Below are 19801 nucleotides of genomic sequence, written 5' to 3'. Positions count from 1 at the left end.
TGTATATATATATATATATATATATACACATACACACACATAGATTTTTAATTGGGGGAAATTAAAGCTGTGGGCCGTCAGCCATGAAGAGAACTGGGGGCGGGGGGAGCCCATGAAGGACTTTTGCATCGGGGCCCATGAGCCTTTCGCTACTCCCCTGACACTCGGCATCCTGCCATCTCCAGCGAGACGTTGGGAAACATGGCGTAGTCTGGATGGGACATCGTATCACCTAGATAATATTTTGTAGCCTGCTTCTTGGATTCGGCTTGATAAAGATGAGCCGTGTGTTAGATTGTATATTCTCATTCATTGATTCAGAGAAAGATAAATGTTAAGTAGTTTTCCCATTTACCCACAAAGGGTGGTGGAGGCTGTGTTGGGGGAATGCCAAAATGGTGTAGATGGTAGACCAGGAATATATCACCGGGCCCTGGTTGGTACAAAGGGTCTCGAGTGGGGTCTTCCCTCGGGTAAGGGAAGAAGGGGGTCGGAGGGAGAGGTGGAAATGGTGGAGTTGGTTTGCTCTCCAGAATCCCAACGAGCAGGGATCTGATATATTCATGAGAGCTTCTAGTGATGGCCAGGAGTTCTCTGTCGGAAAATGTGTGGCCCTGCTGCGGCCAGAGGAGGCACATCTATGAAAGACAGGGTCTTAGCGCGAAATATCAGGCTTGGTGCGAGGGAGGGGTGTCCCAGGATTGGAAGCATGTGGAAAGGACATGGTAGGAATTGGCTATAAGTAGATAATTTGATTATCGTCAAAGTGGGAGATATGGTGGGATGGAAAGTGGTAAGGGATTGGGCAGCCAGGTTAGAATCTGGAGAGGGAAGGACAGAAATGGGATTCTAAAGGAACCCAAAGTTTGGTATCGGCATGGCAATGCCAAACGACTAATCTAGCGAGGTGCGTGGCTCTATAGTAGGCATGGATATCAGGTAGGCCAAGGCCCCCATTTTGTTTATGTCTATAGAGGTGTTTTAGTGATTCTGGCTATTTTATTGAAAAAAGAGCGGGAATATGAATGGGGGGGGGGGGCTTGTAACAGATAAAGTATCCTAGGGAGGACATTTATCTGCAAAAAAAAATAAAACGAACACATTTTAACTTTTTTTTTTTTATTAGTCCCCCTAAGGGGACTTCAACCAGCGGTCGTTATATTGCAGTATATCGTGATTCTGACAGGCATCTATTAAGCCCTACCCCAAAATGGTGCTATTAAAAAAAAATAAAAAATACTTGTCCTGCAAAAAACACGTCCTTATACAGCTATGGCGATGCAAAAATAAAAAAGTTATAGCTCTTTGTATAAAACAATGGAAAAACATAAAAAATAGCTTGGCCATTAAGGTCTAAAATAGACTGGTCACTAAGGGGTTTAAAACAAAGACTGGATTTAAAAAAAAGGAGTAGTCTTTCTTTTTTTAAAGATTCATTGTTTGTCAAAAATACATCTAAAACTGCACAAAATCTGCACTGTGTAAACATCCGTAAGAGCTGCCTCACAAAAGAATAGTCTTCATATAAAAAAAACATTCCATAAAATATTGATGTATGAAGCTTTTTATTCTATTTTTATATATTTGTGAAATAAATCCTCTTTCCACTGGAGTTTTAGGTTCTCACCTGTTCTTATTACATTTCCTTTATCGTTTTTTACCAAAACCTGTACTTGTGTAGGAGATGATTGTAATGGCTATGAATATGAGAGGGATTCGAGTTGGTGTTGCTAGGTGTAGGACACAATGTTGTGGTGTGTATTATACAGGAAGTACACATAGATACAGCATTGCCATTGAGATGTCCGCTTTTAGCTCTTTTGTATAAGCCTCTAAAGACTAAACCAGTTATAACAATAATAATAAGCATATCTGAGAATCCGAACTGTAAAGTTGCTGGGCTGAGTTCTATGAAGAGGTCTTGATTTTTACATAAAGTTTTTTTCGTTTTTTTTTTTCTCACCTTTTTTATTGTTATGTGACATCTGTAAGGCTGCGTTCACACGACCATGTTACGTCCGTAATGTACGGAACGTATTTCGGCTGGAAGACCTGGACCGAACACAGTGCAGGGAGCCGGGCTCCTAGCATCATAGTGATGTACGATGCTAGGAGTCCCTGCCTCTGCGTGGAACTACTGTCCCGTACTGTAATTATGATTACAGTACGGGACAGTTGTCCTGCAGCGAGGCAGGAACTCCTAGTATCGTACATCACTATGATGCTAGGAGCCCGGCTCCCTGCACTGTGTTCGGTCCGGGTCTTCCGGCCGAAATACGTTCCGTACATTACGGACGTAACATGGTCGTGTGAACCCAGCCTAACACTCTGGGAATTTAGTAACCTCTAATTTGTTTATATGAATGTGACACCTGTATAGCAACTCGTTCTATAAGGGTATGTGCACACAGGGTTGGTTACGCAGTGTAAAAGTATGCAGTGTATCTGACCAAAAACCTGCAGGGAATTCCTGCTGAAAAAACGCATGAAATTGTGGTGCAGATTTTAGGCCGGAATCTCTGATGCAGAAAACCGAGATGGACAAAAAAACAAAACAGGCAATAATTACCTCACTGACGTTGCCATAGCGAATCGTCCCTTCTTTTCTCCATGCAGCCCGGCCTCCTGTAATGACGATGCAGCCCATGTGACTGCACCAGCCTGTGATTGGCTGCAGTAGCCACATGGGATAAAATGTTATCCAAGGAGGCTGGACTGCATGGAGTACAGAGGGATGGGTTGCTATGGAATCAGCCGGGGAGTAAGTAAAGTTTTTTTTTTTTAATGAAATTTAAACAGAATACAGTTTTAGTTTTTTTTCTGATTTGTGATTTTTGCGGTGGAATCGCAACTTTTCTGATGCAAAAATCGCAACATTTGCTATCTTGCGGGTTTTACCTCCACATTGGAAGTGCAACAATTCCGCAGCATAAATGAACATGTTGCGGATTAAAAAAAACAACTCACCGCAAGTCAATTTATGGAGCGGATTTGTTCAAATCTCATCCACTTTGCTGCTACTGAAAATGCTGCGAAATTTTTTGCACATAATTCAATTGCGGAAAATCCACAGTGTATACGCTGTGTGGGAACCCAACCTCCGTGTCCTAACATTTTACATCAGTTCCCCTGTATGCGCACAAAACAAAGTACAAATCCAATTTCCATCCAAATGAAACTAATGCAAGGCATTAACTTTGCTATTTCACACATGACTTTATATCAGAGTCTTTAGTAATAGCTTAAATCAGATTTCCAGAGATTTGAGCGTTCCCAGCATTCCTTATTTAGAAGAACAAAAAAGACGTTGTAACCAAATACGGTCTACATTAGGCCTCATTTATTTTGGTCTGTAATATGGTGTGCAGTAAGAAATCTGTATTGTGATCAGTACAGTTCCGTATGGATGCCATATTACACACCATATTTCCTCAAAATAGAGCTTCTATTGGGATAATAGAATAACACTGGTTCCATATTCTGTACCTTTTCCATATGGATGGACTACGGAGCAGCACGTGTAAGTGAGTTCAACCCTGAGGCCTCATGCCCACAAAGCTATTCCATCTCCTTACAAGTTCAGAGCTATAATTCATCTGTAAAATTATTCTATAGAAGTTTCTGTATCTCCATGTTTCGCTATATGTTTAAACGGAGGCTTTTGTTTGCATGCACTCTGCGTGCTGCCATGTATAATAAATAAATTATTCCTGGCAAACATGGCTGTTTGGGAAGCAGAAAATAAGTTGGATCCCTATACAGAAAACCATGGCTTGTCTGACACATTATTAATATCCGGTCATGTAATGTTGTTTATAGTCATTTAATCAACCATGTCTCGGCACAGAGGGTGTTTTTTGTTAGTGACTGACATAGGGAGGGAATTGGGAGGACCTTCTGGGTGACCTAGACATCAGCCCCATGGGAACTAATATGACTGACTACTTCTTCTCCCAGAAACCGAAAGCTGGAGAAGTCTAGAGTATAAACGGATGAGCTTACAGGAGAGAGAGCACACACCCGGTTCCACACAATTACGGTTCTATTTTGTACAGAGCCGTAATAGAGCGGCGAAAGAGGTGCATGAGATCTCTAATGTACCTCCGACCTTTTTTTTCTGGAAAAGAAAATCAAGTCATGCTCCAAAAGACTGAGTATGTATGGAGGTATTCTCCCATAGAAGCAAGGCAGAACCATGTGCGCGGAGGCTATTCGGCTTTGTAGTACAGAGCTGCACAGTCGTGTGCTGATGTACAGACTTTGGTTGGTGCCGAATGTATGGAGATATTCTCCCTTCTAGTCCAATGGAGCATGCCACTTTCTTTTTTTGCCATATTCCTTACTCTACATTTATCTGTATGAATTCAGAGGCATATGGAGGTAAAATAGAGGCATTAAGCACATCCACGGAGCCCCATTACAGCTATGTATAAAATGTAGTGAAATGGCGATTTCCATGATCATTTCTTGTTGTTTTTCTTGGAAATGTGCTTTAGGTCTCTTTCACACGGCAGTAATTTGGTCAGTATTTGCATCAGTATTCGTAAGCCAAGACCAGGAGTCCTTCCAAAACACGGAAGATATCCAAATCTTTCCATTATTCTTTTTCTGTTTGTGTGTGTGTGTGTGTGTGTGTGTGTGTGTGTATATATATATATATATATATATATATATATAAATTTATTTAGTAGTGTGCAAAAGTTTTAGGCAGGAAAAAATCCTCAAAGTAAGGATGCTTTCAAAAATAGAAATGTTAATATTTTTTTATTTTTTTATATCAATTGACAAAAAAGTTATGGATTTTGTAGGATTATAGTCGATGTATGATTTAACCAATTATACCAAACAGGTGGTGATAATCATCATTTTCATATGTAGGTTGAAACAGTCATTGGCTGTAACAAAAATAGCTGTGTAGGAGGGTTAAAACTGGGTGAGGAATAGCCAAAACTATGCTACAGAGGTGCGGTTGTGGAATACCGTTTCATGTCACAGGTCCACCATGGCAAGACTGCGCACAGCAACACGACACAAGGTAGTTATACAGCATCAGCAAGGTACCTCCCAGGCAAAGATTTCAAAGCAGACTGGAGTTTCAAGATGTGCTGTTCAAGCTTTTTTGAAGAAGCACAAAGAAACGGGCAACGTTGAGGACCGAAGACGCAGAGGTCGGCCAAGGAAACTTAGTGCAGCAGATCAAACGATAAGGTGAGAATAAATAGATTAGATGATCGCAAGAAGAGCCACACCAATTTTAATGTATCAAATATTATTGGAAAAAGGGGAAGAGGGCCATACATCTCTTTTACATCTTCCCCTTTTTCCAATAATATTTGAAGCAGCAGATCAAAGACACATCATGGTTACTTCCCTTTGAAATCGGAAGATGTCCAGCAATGCCATCCGCTCAGAACTGGCATACACCAGTGGGACCCAGGTACACCCATCTACGTTTTTCTGAGAAGTTTGGCCAGAAGTGGTCTTCATGAAAGAATTGCGGCCAAAAAGCCATACCTTCGACGTGGAAACAAGGCCAAGCGACTCAACTATGCAGGAAAACATAGGAACTGGGGTACAGAAAAATGTCAGCAGGTACTGTGGACTGATGAGTCAAAATTTTAAATATTGTCTGCAACAGAAGGCAGTTTGTTTGCCAAAGGGCTGGAGAGCGGTGCAAAAATGAGCGTCTGCAGGCAACAGTGAAGCATGGTGGAGGTTCCTTGCAAGTTTGGGGCTGCATTTCACCAAATGGAGTTGGAGATTTGGTCACGATTAACCTCCATGATGAGAAATACAGGCAGATACTTATCCGTCATGCAATACCATCGGGGAGGCGTCTGATTAGCTCCAAATTATTTTGCAGCAGGACAACTGCCCCAAACATACAGCCAATTTAATTAAAATAACTATCTTCAGTGTAAAGAAGAACAAGGAGCCCTGGAAGTGATGATATGGCCCTCACATAGACCTGATCTCAACATCATCGAGTCTGTCTGGAATTACATGAAGAGACAGAAGGATTTGAGGAAGCCTACATCCACAGAAGATCTGTGGTTAGTTCTCTAAGATGTTTGGAACAACCTCCCTTTCTTCAAAACCTGTGTGTAAGTGTACCTTGAAGAACTGATGCTGTTTTGAAGGCAAAGGGTGGTCACACCAACTATTGATTTGATTTAGATTTTTCTTCTGTTCAATCACTTTACATTTTGTTAACGCTTCTATTTTTGAAAGCATTTTGAATTTCATATTTATCAGATTTACTCCCTTTACAAACAGTAAGCTATTATTATTAAAAGTAACCTAACAATAAGTTTCCCTGGCTGTGATAAATTTCAAAAGCATTGCCATTGTCTTGCATATCCATCAGTTTTAATTCAGGGTGTGTCTGATGGGTTGATGGCAGGTTTTTTTTTTTTTTTTTTACTATGGCACAAATCAAACTGTACACATACTTGGTTTCCATGTAAATATTGCAAGCTAACAAACAAAATGTGCGGCATTACGGCCCTTGTTGAATTTTTGCAGAAGTAATTAAAAGAAGAGTCAGAAATAGAACATTTCATGTTTTTCTCTTTTTCCCCAAAACAAAATATGTAACTTAATAATCCTAAAAAAATATTGCTATAATTTATATGATTTTGGGTGGACATGGTAGGGCAGTGTCTCAGACTTTAAGTTGATATTTTAGCAGTTTTTATGTACCTGCTGTTTTAATTGCTACTACTATTTTGTTTGTTAGGCTATCCAAATAATTTTTGCTTCTTACTTTTTTACTATTTTTTTCGGGGGTTTTTGTTTTGTTTTTCTAGTAGTAAATTACATCAGAAGAGCTGGCAGGTCCTCTTTTTTATTTTTTTTTAAAATAAGTTTATAACTGTGGGTAGTTCTGAATACATATAAAAAAAAGAAAAAATAACTATCTGAGGGTACAGCTGTAGCCTTTGTAAATTATAAAGAGCTTAATAAAATCTGCAAAAAGGTAACAAAATCAGCAAAAATACAAAATGAAAGGCAGGTGACCAATGATAGTAAGGGCTTATTCAGACGAACGTTGCGTTTTTGCGCGCGCAAAAAACGCGGCGTTTTGCGCGCGCAAAAACCACTTGACAGCTCCGTGTGTCATCCGTGTATGATGCGCGGCTGCGTGATTTTCGCGCAGCCGCCATCATAGAGATGAGTCTAGTCGACGTCAGTCACTGTCCAGGGTGCTGAAAGAGTTAACTGATCGGCAGTTAACTCTTTCAGCACCCTCGACAGTGAATGCCGATCACAATATCGAGAAACCTGTTAAAAAAAAATAAGTTCGTACTTACCGAGAACTTCCCTCCCGGCCGTTGCCTTGGTGACGCGTCCTTGGTGACGCGCCTCTCTTGACATCGGGCCCCACCTCCCTGGATGACGCCGCAGTCCATGTGACCGCTGCAGCCTGTGATTGGCTAGAGCTGTCACTTGGACTGAATTGTCATCCCGGGGGGTCAGACTGGAGGAAGAAGCCGGGAGTTATCGGTAAGTCAGAACTTCTTTACACATGTATATTGGGATCGGAAGCCACTGTCCAGGGTGCTGAAACAGTTTAACTCTTTCAGCACCCTGGACAGTGACTATCTCCTGACGTCGCGTACCGGAATTTTTTTGCCGGGTTCGGCCAAAACGAGTTCGGCCGAACCCGGTGAAGTTCGGTATGGTTGTCCGGGTTCGCTCATCTCAAAGACACTTCGTTTGGATGTTTGTAAACAGAAAAGCACGTGGTGCTTTTCTGTTTACATTCATCCTTTTGACAGCTGGTGCGCGAAACAGGCAGTTCGCACGGAAGTGCTTCCGTGCGACCTGCGTGGTTTTCACGCACCCATTGACTTCAATGGGTGCGTGATGTGCAAAATATGCGGAGATATTGAACATGTCGCGCTTTTTGCGCAGCGGACAAACGCTGCGCAAAAAGCACGGACTGTCTGTACTGCCCCATAGACTTGTATTGGTCTGTGCGTGGCGCGTGAAAACCACGCGGCCCGCACGGACCCAATACACGTTCATGTGAATCCCCCCTAAAACAAATGCCCAAAAATTCTTCAAGTATGTAAATGGTAAAAAAACAAAGTTTGAACATGTAGGACCCCTAAATAGTGGTAATGGGGAGTTGGTCACAGGGGATCAAGAGAAGGCAGAGTTACTAATTGGGTTCTTTAGCTCTGTATATAAACAGAAGAAAGAGCAGCTTATATTGCTGGTGTCAGTGCTGTTAATATATCTGTTGATATACTGAATTGGCTGAATGTACATATGGTCTAAGCTAAGTTAAATAAAATAAATGTACACAAGGCCAGATGGGTTATACCCTAGAGTTCTTAACCCCTTCCCGCTCCTTGACGTACTATTACGTCATGGCAGCTGTATCGTTCGCGCTCCATGACCTAATAGCACGTCTCGGGAGTAACGGCCGCTTTGGCCGTCCTCCCGACACATACAGGAGCTGTGACAGCTGCTGTCTTGTTTAGCAGCTGTCACAGCTCCTACAGCGGGGACCGATCGCTGTGTCCCCGCTGATTAACCCCTTAAAAGCCGCGTTCTATAGAGATCGCGGCTTTTTAGGGGTTAAGCTGCCATCGCCGGCCTGCTACACGATAGCGGCCGGCGATGGTGACTATGGCAACCGGACACCAAACAATGGCGTCCGGCTATGCCATAGACGGAAGCCTAGTGGGTCCTGACAACGTCAGGACCCACTATGCTTGCTGTCAGTGACTAGCTGACAGTTCTAATACACTGCACTACGCATGTAGTGCAGTGTAGTGTATTAGAATAGCGATCAGGGCCTCCTGCCCTCAAGTCCCCTAGTGGGACAAAGTAATACAGTAAAAAAAAAGTAAAAAAAATATGTGTAAAAATAAGAAAATAAACGTTTTAAAAGTATTAAAAGTAAAAATCCCCCTTTTTACCTTCTCAGTCATTTATTATTAATAAAAATATATAAACAAATAAACTGTACATAATTGGTATCGCCGCGTCCGTAACGACCTGAACTACAAAATTATTTCGTTATTTATCCCGCACGGTGAACGCCGTAAAAGAAAATAATAATAAACCGTACCACAATCACAATTGTTTGGTCACTTCACCTCTCAAAAAATGGAATAAAAAGAGATCAAAAAGTTGCATGTACCTAAAAATGGTACTGATGGAAACTACAGTTCGTTACGCAAAAAATAAGTCCTCGCACGGCTTTATTGATTGAAAAATAAAAACGTTATGGCTCTTAGAATAAGGTAACACAAAAAGTGAATGATTTTTTACAAAACGTATTTTATTGTGCAAACGCCATAAGACATAAAAAAAATCAGGTATCGCCGTAATCGTATCGCCCCGCAGAATAAAGTGAATGTGTCATTTATAGCGCACGGTGAACGCTGTAAAAAAAATAGAATAAAAAAACAATAGTAGAATTGCTGTTTATTAGTCACCACGCCACCTAAAAATAGAATAAAAACGGATCAAAAAGCCGCATGCACCCCAAGAAAACTACAATGGATTCCTCAAGGGGTCTATTTTCCAAATTGGGGTCACTTTTGGGGGGTTCCCAATGTTTTGGCACCACAAGACCTCTTCAAACCGGACATGGTGCCTAATAAAAAGGAGGTCTCATAATCCGCTAGGTGCTCCTTTGCTTCGGAGGCCGGTGCTCCAGTCCATTACCGCCCGAGGGCCACATGTGGGATATTTCTCAAAACTGCAGAATCCGGGTAATACGTATTAAGTTGCGTTTCTCTGATAAATCCAATTGTGTTGTAAAAAAAATGGCATAAAGAGGATTTTCTGACAAAAAAAATAATTTACATTTCACCTCTACTTTGCTCTAAATTTCTGTGAAACACCTAAAGGGTTCATAAACTTTCTACATGCTGTTGTGAATACTTTGAGGGGTCTAGTTTCTAAAATGGGGTGTTTGATAGGGGTTTCTAATATATGGGCCCCTCAAAGCAACTTCAGAACTGAACTGGAACCTAAAAAAATTAATAAATGAGGCAATACTTCGCTTCTTACATTATACTGATAATAAGCCGTGCCCACCCCGAGATGACCCCAGTTTTGACCGTTTGTATAAACGGAGACCCCTATTAGACCGTTTCAGAGCCCGGTTTTCCAATGCATACACCCCCGAGAAGTGTATTTCTATTGAGGAGTCCCTGGTACATTTTAAAGGGAGGGTTCAATTCCGCGAGTACCTGCCGGGTAAGAGGGCAAGGTATGGCGTGAAGATGTCTAAGCTGTGCGAGAGTGCATCAGGGTATACCTACAGATTTAGGATATATGAAGGAAAGGCCACCCCCAAACCAGACTGCATCCTGGACTACAATAGGTACATGGGAGGGATGGACTTGTCAGATCAAATCCTGAAGCCCTACAGCGCCATGCGGTGTGGTATAAGAAGCTGGCCGGGCACATCTTACAGATGGCATTGTACATTGCGTACGTGCTACGTCGATGTGCAGGCCAGACGGGAGAACTTTCCTGGAATTTCAAGAGGTGATTATCAAGAACCTAATCTTTAGGGACCAAGAAGGGGGGCACCCAGTACTTCTGGAAGCGGGGCCACACACATCGTACCAGGGCAACACTTTCCAGGAGAAGTTCCCCAAACTGGCAAGAAGGGAAAAAGTCAAAAGAGGTGCAAAGTCTGCTATAAGAGGGGGATAAGGGAGGACACAATATATCAATGTGACACGTGTCCCGAATAACCAGAACTCTGTATGAAAGTGTTTTAAAATTTATCATACATCCCTTGGTTTATAATTTACCCCAATTTTACTTACCCTGATGCACTCCGCACAGCTTATCCCCCCTCGTCTTTCCCCTCTGAGCCCTGCTATGTGCCCGGGCAGCTGATAACAGCCACATGTAGGGTATTGCCATACCCGGGAGAACCCACATTACAGTTTATGGGGTGTAGGTCTCCGGTCAAAATGCTCACTACACCTCTAGATGAATGCCTTAAGGGTGTAGTTTTTAAAACGGGGTCACATCTTGGGGGTTTCACCTGTTCTGGTACCTCAGGGACTTCTGCATACATGACTTCGCACTAGAAAATACCCAGTAGGCCAAATGGTGGTCCTTTCCTTCTGAGCCCTCCCATGGGCCCAAACGGCAGTTTATCACCACAAATGGGGTATTGCCGCACTCAGGACAAATTGGGCAACAAAATGGAGTATTTAAATTCTTGTGAAAATAAGAATTTTTTATCACAAATGACATTTTATTGGAAAAAATGTCATTTTTTTCATTTCACAGCCCAATTCAAATACGTGCTGTGAAAAAACTGTGCGGTCAAAATGGTAACCACAACCATAAATGAATTCCTTGAGGGGTGTAGTTTCCAAAATGGGGTCACTATTGGGGGATTCCCACTGTTTTGGCACCTCAACACCTTTTCAAACCTGGCGTGCTGCCTAAAATATATTCTAATAAAAAAGAGGACTCAAAATGCACTAGGTCCTTCTTTGCTTCTAGGGCTTGTGTTTTATTCCACGAGCACACTAGAGCCACATGTGGGACATTTCTAAAAACTGCAGAATCTGGACAATACATATTTAGCAGTGTTTCTCTGGTAAAACCTTCTGTGTTACAGAAAAAAAAATGAATAAAATTGAAATTCAGCAAGAAAAATGAAATTTGCAAATTTCACCTCCACTTTGATTTAATTCCTGTGAAATGCCTGAAGGGTTAAAAAACTTTCTAAATGCTGTTTTGAATACTTTGAGGGGTCTAGTTTTTAAAATGGGGTGTTTTATCAGGATTTCTAATACATAGGCCCCTCAAAGCCACTTCAGAACTCAAGAGGTACCTTAAGAAAAAGGCTTTTGAAAATTTCTTAAAAATATGAGAAATTGCTGTTTATGTTCTAAGCCTTGTAACGTCCAAGAAAAATAAAAGAATGTTCAAAAAACGATGCCAATCTAAAGTAGACATATGGGAAATGTGAACTAGTAACTATTTTGGGTGGTATAACCGTCTGTTTTACAAGCAGATGCATTTAAATTCTGAAAAATGCTATTTTTTAAAAATTTTCTATCAATGTGTCACGAGAAAACAATCTCAGAATCGCTTGGGTAGGTTTAAGCATTCTGACGTTATTACCACATAAAGTGAAATATGTCAGATTTGAAAAATGGGCTCTGAGCCTTAAAGGGAATGTGTTGCCAGAAAGACATGTTGTTTTTTTTTTTATTAAACATTTAGTGTGTGGGTGATTAAACATTGTTCAAATTTTTTTTATTTTTTTCACGAGTCAGGAAATATTATAAATTAATTCTAATTTAGAATATTTCCCATTTCTGGTCACTAGATGGAGCTATTCCCAAAATTGCAGCATTGCAAAATTGGGTAAAAAGCCCTCGCTCTAGTGAGCTCTCAGCATCCCCCCCCCCTCCTTTATCCTGGCTAGTGCCGGGATAAACGAGGGGTTTGAACGGTGTAACCTCCTACACTGTGTGTCGCCATTTTTTGAGCTAACACACAGTGTAGTAGGTTTACATACAGTAGTAAACACACACAAACACGAACATACATTGAAATCTCTTACCTGCTCCTGCCGCCGCGGCTCCCTCCGGCCCGTCCGCTCCGTCTGCTGCCACTGGTCCAAGTGCACAAGTCCGGAAGCCGCGACCGGAAGTAGTAATATTACTGTCCGGCCGCGACTTCCGGTCCACAGGAAAATGGCGCCGGACGGCGCCAATTTCAAATTGGACTGTGTGGGAGCGGCGCATGCGCAGTTCCCACACAGACGCCGTACACAGAAGTGAATGGGACGGGACCCGTATTCCATGTCTGTATGTGTCGTTAATCGACACATACAGAAATGGAACAAAAAATGGCAGCCCCCATAGGGAAGAAAAAGTGTAAAAATAAGAAAAAGTAAAACACAAACACACAAATAAATATAAACGTTTTTAATAAAGCACTAACATCTTTAACATATAAAAAAATAATTTGTGATGACACTGTTCCTTTAAGGCCAAAACTAGGCTGCGTCCTTAAGGGGTTAAAGAGCTTAGTTCAGTTATTTCTGTCCCCCTCTTCATAATATTTAGAGATTCTCTAGTGACTGGTATAGTGCCAAGGGACTGGCACAGGGCAAATGTGGTGCCTATTGTCAAAAAGGGCTCTAGGGCTTCCCCGGGTAATTATAGACCAGTAAGTTTAACATCCATCGTGGGGAAAATGTTTGAGGGACTATATACAGGATTATGTGACAAAAAATAGTATTACAAGTGACAGCCAGCACGGAAGGACAGAAGTTGTCAAACCAACCTGATTTGTTTTTATGAAGAGGTGAGCAGAAGCCTAGACAGAGGGGCCGCTGTGGATATAGTGTTTTTGGACTTTGCAAAGGCATTTGACACTGTCCTTTATAGAAGTCTAATGGGTAAATTAAGGACTATAGGTTTAGAAAGTATAGTTTTGTAATTGGATTGAGAATTGGCTCAAGGACCGTATCCAGAGAGTTGTGGTCAATGATTCCTACTCTGAATGGTCCCTGGTTAGAAGTGGTGTACCCCAGGGTTCCATGCTGGGACCACTATTATTCAACTTATTTATTAATGATATAGAGGATGGGATTAATAGCACTATTTCTATTTTTGCAGATGACACCAAGCTATGTAGTATTGTAAATTGCAAGCTGATTTAGACACACTAAGTGTTTGGGCGTCCACTTGGCAAATGAAGTTTAATGTAGATAAATGTAAAGTTATGCACCTGGGTACGAACAACCTGCATGCATCATATGTCCTAGGGGGATCTATACTGGGGGAGTCCGTTGTTGAGAAGGATCTGGGTGTACTTGTAAATCATAAACTAAATAACAGCATGCAATGTCAATCAGCTGCTTCAAAGGCCAGCAAGATATTGTCATGTATTATAAGAGGCATGGACTCGCGGGACAGGGATGTAATATTACCACTTTACAGAGCATTAGTGAGGCCTCATCTAGAATATGCAGTTCAGTTCTGGGCTCCAGTTCATAGAAAGGATGCCCTGGAGTTAGAAAAAATACAAAGAAGAGCAACGAAGCTAATAAGGGGCATAGAGAATCTAAGTTATGAGGAAAGATTAAAGGAATTAAACCCATTTAGCCTTGAAAAGAGACGACTAAGGGAGGACATGATTAACTTATTTTATATATGGTGAAATCCTGTTCCATGTAAAACCCCCTCAAAAAACAAAGGGGCACTCCCTCCGTCTGGAGAAAAAAAGGTTCAACCTGCGGAGGTGACGCCTTCTTTACTGTGAGAACTGTGAATCTATGGAATAGTCACCGCAGGAGCTGTCACAGCAGGGACAGTAGATGGCTTTAAAAAAGGCTTAGATAATTTCCTAGAACAAAAAATATGAGCTCCTATGTGTAGAAATGTTTCCCTTCCCTTTTCCCATTCCTTGGTTTAACTTGATAGACATGTGTCTTTTTTCAACCGTACAAACTATGTAAGGGCTCATTTACACGAGCGTGTTATACGTCCGTGCAACGCGCGTGATTTTCACGCGTCTCGCACACACCTATATTAGTCTATGGGGCAGTGCAAACAGGTGCGTGAGTCCGCTGCGAAAAACTCACGACATGTTCTATATTTGTGCGCTGTTCGCGCATCATGCACCCATTGAAGTCAATGGGTGTGTGAAAACCACGCATGTCACACCGAAGCACTTCCGTGTGACGCGTGTGAATCGCGCAACAGCACTGAAAAGGATGAATGAAAACAGAAAAGCACCACATGCTTTTCTGTTTACAAACATCCAAATGGAGTGTCATAATGATGGCGGCTGCGTGAAAAGCACGCAGCCGCGCATCATACGGGGCTGACACACGGAGCTGTTAAGTGCCTTTTGCGCACGCAAAACGCTGTGTTTTTTGCGTGCGCATAACTCACACGCTCGTGTAAACCCGGCCTAACTATGTAACTAGCACAGAAAGTCCATAATCTATCCAGATCCAAATGAAATCATCACCAAATACAATCTGTTTACTTGTTATTTCCTCTGCTTGTTGGCTATGCCTTCCAAACGTTTTGATTTTATGGTTCAGTATTTTCATGCAGTACTGTACTCTGTCTGTGACCTCTTCATCCTCTGCCCTTCCTGTCCATTTTAGGTAATGCCAAAGGAAAATTGTGAACTGAAAACAGGAAACCAATAGCCGTGGCTATCAGAAGACATTTCCTACAAAGTATGACTGTCTGAGTAATATTTGCAAGTAAAGCTTCACCCATTTCCTGTCAGTGTAGGAAATGTTGCCCATCCCTGCACCTTAAACTTGTTTCATCTTTGCCCTCATATGAGGCAGAGTACCCTGCATTGAACTCTTATGTGTGTATGTATGGGTATTTAGTATTTATCCAGAAATATTTTTTTATTTTATTTTTTTTAAACACTGTTGTAGTGCAGCGGTCCCCTACCTTCTTTTTAACCAAAGACCAGTTTCATGCAAGACAATTTTTCCACAAACTGGTCGTGGGGGGGTGTTGGTGTTTTGGATCAGTTCACACAATGCGTAAATACTGCGGATTTTCCGCAACGGATTTTGTTGCGGAAAATCCCCAGCAAAATACAGTAGCAGCAAAGTGGACGAGAGAGAACAAATCTCATCCATACGCTGCGGAAAAAACAATTGACATGCGGTGCAAAGCTTTATTCCGCAGCATGTCAATTGTATTTGCGTAAACGCTGCTTATTTGTTTGCAGGTTTTCCCCATTGAATTCAATGAGGAGGTAAAACCCACAACAAATACCAGTTGTTGCATTTATTGCGACGGAATCGCAGCGATTCCGTCACAAAAAACGCAACTCAGGAAAAAAAATCTTACTTAGAAGTCTGTTTCTTCCTCCAACTCGGCCTCCTAGGATGACGATTCATCCCATGTGACCGCTGCAGCCAATCACAGGCTATAACGGCAGTCACATGGGATGAAACATCATCCCAGGAGGCTGACCTGGATGACGTCAGAGGGCTGGCCACCTAGGATGACGCTTTATCACATGTAACTGGTCTCCTGAGATAAAACGTCATCGCTCAGCAGTTTTCCACAGCGGACATTCCGGGTGAAAAATTGCACCACAATTTGGTGCGGTTTTTCGCCCGGAATTCCCCGCAACCACTGGGGCGGTTACCAGATGCTGTGGCCCGGTATTGGTCCGCAGCCCAGTGGTTGGGGATCACTGCTATAGTGGATTCTGAGCTGTATCTGCATTACTTTAAATAGAAAAATTGGGAAAGTTTAGATGTATTCTCACCGTGTATAGATGCTGGTTTCAGGTGTGCTGTTTCTCCGGGTGCAATGGACAAACAATGGGCTGCATCGGCAACAGAAGGACAATCCGAAAGAAAAATGTTACTAATCCAGCACTCCAGAGGTATCGGTTAAAGCTTGAAATTTATTGATGCATTAGAAATACATGTCCAATAAGGACGAAGCAATGGTTTAAAATGGCTCACCTTTTTTCAGACCTGTGTGACATTACGGTCCTTACTCATAGCTATTTTTTTCCTTGTTGGACATCTGTTTTTAATGCATTAATAAATTTCACGTTTTATCTGATACCTCTTGAGTGCTGGATTACTACCATTTTTCTTTTGGTCTGCATAACTTTAGTTACAATTGCAATAAAAGAGAATAATATACATTCATAGACACCCTCCATGGTTAAATTGTTTCATTTGTTACGCGTTGTCTCCCCACAGACATTGGTGGCATATTACTAGCCTGACAGCTGTGACACCTGCAGAACGCTAGAACAAACCAGCAGCGGTGCTAGGAAAGAATTTTGTCTCCTGTCGGCTCCATGCGGCATTTACGGGTGTCTGCATAGAGGGCCATTATAGTGGATCACTACGGATGTTTTTTCTTTTTTACTGCACCAAAATATTTGGTGTTATCAATGATTTTTCATCAGTGACATTAAAGGGAATGTATCGCTAAAAATTATTATTTTTTTTTCAGTTAATCAATTAGTATTTGAGTGATTACACATTGTTTTTTAATTTTTTCACAAGTCAGGAAATATTATAAATGAAATTCAAATTTATAACATTTCCATGTGCTGGCCACTAGAGGGAGCAGTTCCCAAAATTGCAGCATGGTCACTGTGGTAAAGCAACCTCATTGATTTATGCTGCAAATTTGGGGTGGACACACTCTCCTCTAGTGTCCTCCCACAATCCCCCCACCCTTATTCTGGCTAGTGCCATGAGAAGGAGGGGTTTGAATGTCTTCAAACCTCCTACACTGTGTGCCGCCATTTTCTGAGCGACTGCACAGTGTAGGAGGATTAGATACAGGGCTCAGCAGACAGTATCACACGAACATAATACACACATCACATACACGAACATAATACACACATCACATACACAAACATAAATTACCTGCTCCTGCCGCCTCCGCTGGTCTACGCTCCTATTCTTTGCGTCTTTGCTTCGTTGAACATATGGCCGGAAGCCGCGGCCGGAAGTCGTCATCTTACTGTCCGGCAGCGGCTTCCGGTCCACATGAAAATGGCGCTGGATTTCACTCTACGAACGAGCTTCGTTTTGGTCTGTGTGGGAGCGGCACATGCGCCGTTCCCACACAGACGGCGTACACTTCTGAAAATGGAACGGCTCCCGTTCGCATTCTCTATGGGGCTGTATGTGCCGTATAGCATCTCTGTATGTGTCGTTAATCGACACATACAGAGATTAAAAAAAAATGGCAGCCCCCATAGAGAAGTAAAAGTTTGAACACAGTAAAAAGTAGAAAGTCACAACACTAATAAATAACATTTTTGTTTATATTTTATTAAATGCAATATAATTTAAAAACATAAAAAATCATGACACCTTCCCTTTTAAGCACAGCACTGGTACAATTGCACAACAGCACGGATGTGAAATAGAGCCACAAGTAATGATACATTTTCACTGGTGACAGAAACCAATTATTTTCTTTCATCCATAAAACTTATACAGTAAAACACAAACGTTCTTACCACAAATTCAGTTACTTGAGGTGCATCAGCTGTATGAATTCTAGGAAAAGTGCGTCTTTACTGAAGTACGAGAGAGTGCGGTTAATGAATGGGCAAATTCTAGTAGAACATCTATATTCTGTAGCAGAATAAATATAACATTAAAAACCGAATTATTTACTAATCAAAATTCATATACCATGGTGCCAGTGCCAAATTAAAGGGAGAGCAAAAGAGGTAATTGTCCATAGTCCTACGCCACCCAATTCCCTCCTGCATTTCCTATAATCTTCCTAGTCTGAAAAGATTTATAGCATATACTTCCAACAATAGTAAATCTTTTGTTATGTGGTAGAAGAGGGGATTATGCTCCATGTACTAATGTTTATTACAAAGGGTTTGGAGCTCCATTCTCCTGGAGAATTCCATGGTCTAACATGTATATTAAATGCTTGTTTATTGCCATAGGGGGATAAGTAGCCGTAAGATTCACCTTGCAGTGCTGGTCTCCCGGATGAAAGTATCTGACATGTTAAAATTCAACATCCCAAACCTAGTGTTTCCCAACATCCGACACAGGGGGCAGTGGGGCAACTCTTATCACATTAGATCATTGTGAGCTCCTGTTTACGACAACAGGTTCTGCAGACCGTTATCTGATGTTTATATCCAGCGTAAGTTCTCTACATATTATTATATGACACTGCTTATAGGGATGAGGTCTGCATCAAATTTTTACAAATATATCAAAATTATAGACTATCTTAGTGACTCTCATAGCCACTTTTACAGTGCTGATTCTCATCAGCTGACCAGAACAATGACTCAATCCGCCGCCCGAATACAAGTGGATCCAGGTGGTGGGACTAGGCTACTGTAAGACAATCTCTTTAACATAGGCACAGCACAGTAGTGATAGATTTAGTAACACTACCTTGTGCCTTTGTGGAATATAGCACAATTTACTAAACAATGTTATGTTGTACCTACCATTGTTCATTGCCACTTAGATAAATCATTTTGCACTGGGTGAGGGTGGAGGGGAACATAACCAATTTTCATTTGTGTCTGTTAAAGTGTTAGCGAGCTTTCATACATATGGCGATAAGAGAACGGAAATAATTGCATTAGTAAATCCGCCTCACATATGATTGCACTTGTTTCCATGTTTGTTCTACAACTCTCCTTCATATGGATAACGTCCTATGATCAGTGTTTTATCATTATTTCGATGGCTTATATCCACCCTCAAGAAAATGGCATTACCAATGTATTCTAATTACTGGTATGTATATTAAAGGGGTTTTCCCATAATTAATTTATTGATCGGTGATAAATATCTGATCAGTGGGGGTCCGACTGCTGGGACCACCACTGATCACGAGGGCTTACCTCGTCGTTCCTGGGAGCCCCATGTGAATGGAGTGGTACTACGCATGCTTGGCCACCGCTTCATTCATTCTATCTATCTATCTATCTATCTATCTATCTATCTATCTATCTATCTATCTATAGGTGGCCTTCTTGTAGTCTGTGCAGCCATCTGCATATTTGTTAAGGACAATTGTCTGGGGCCACAGACCGCTAGATAAACATAAGAAGCTATAGAAATGAAGATTATTATTATTATTATGGCATGGGTTTCAGAAAATAACTTTGAATGATTTGGACTACTACCCTTAAGAAATTACCTAATTATCAAGTCATAATTATAGAAATTCAGTCTTATTTTACAATCACATATTAAAGGGGTTGTCCAGGATTAGAAAAATATGTCCGCTTTCTTCAAAAAACAGCCTCACACCTGTTCACA

General features: G+C 41.4%; 1 long non-coding RNA gene across 1 annotated transcript; it reads left to right on the top strand.

Moving 5' to 3' along the window:
- The first annotated feature begins 2647 nt into the window (after positions 1-2647).
- Positions 2648-16940, top strand: LOC142749748 (uncharacterized). The gene is made up of 3 exons (XR_012882449.1): positions 2648-2761; positions 15137-15211; positions 16724-16940. It is a non-coding gene; the product is annotated as an uncharacterized LOC142749748 (long non-coding RNA).
- Positions 16941-19801: the final 2861 nt, after the last annotated feature.

This window comes from Rhinoderma darwinii, chromosome 3, assembly GCF_050947455.1.
Source record: "Rhinoderma darwinii isolate aRhiDar2 chromosome 3, aRhiDar2.hap1, whole genome shotgun sequence".
Lineage (NCBI taxonomy): Eukaryota > Metazoa > Chordata > Amphibia > Anura > Rhinodermatidae > Rhinoderma > Rhinoderma darwinii.
The sequence above is the reverse complement of the archived record's forward strand: the minus strand, read 5'-3'. Positions and strand labels throughout refer to the sequence as shown.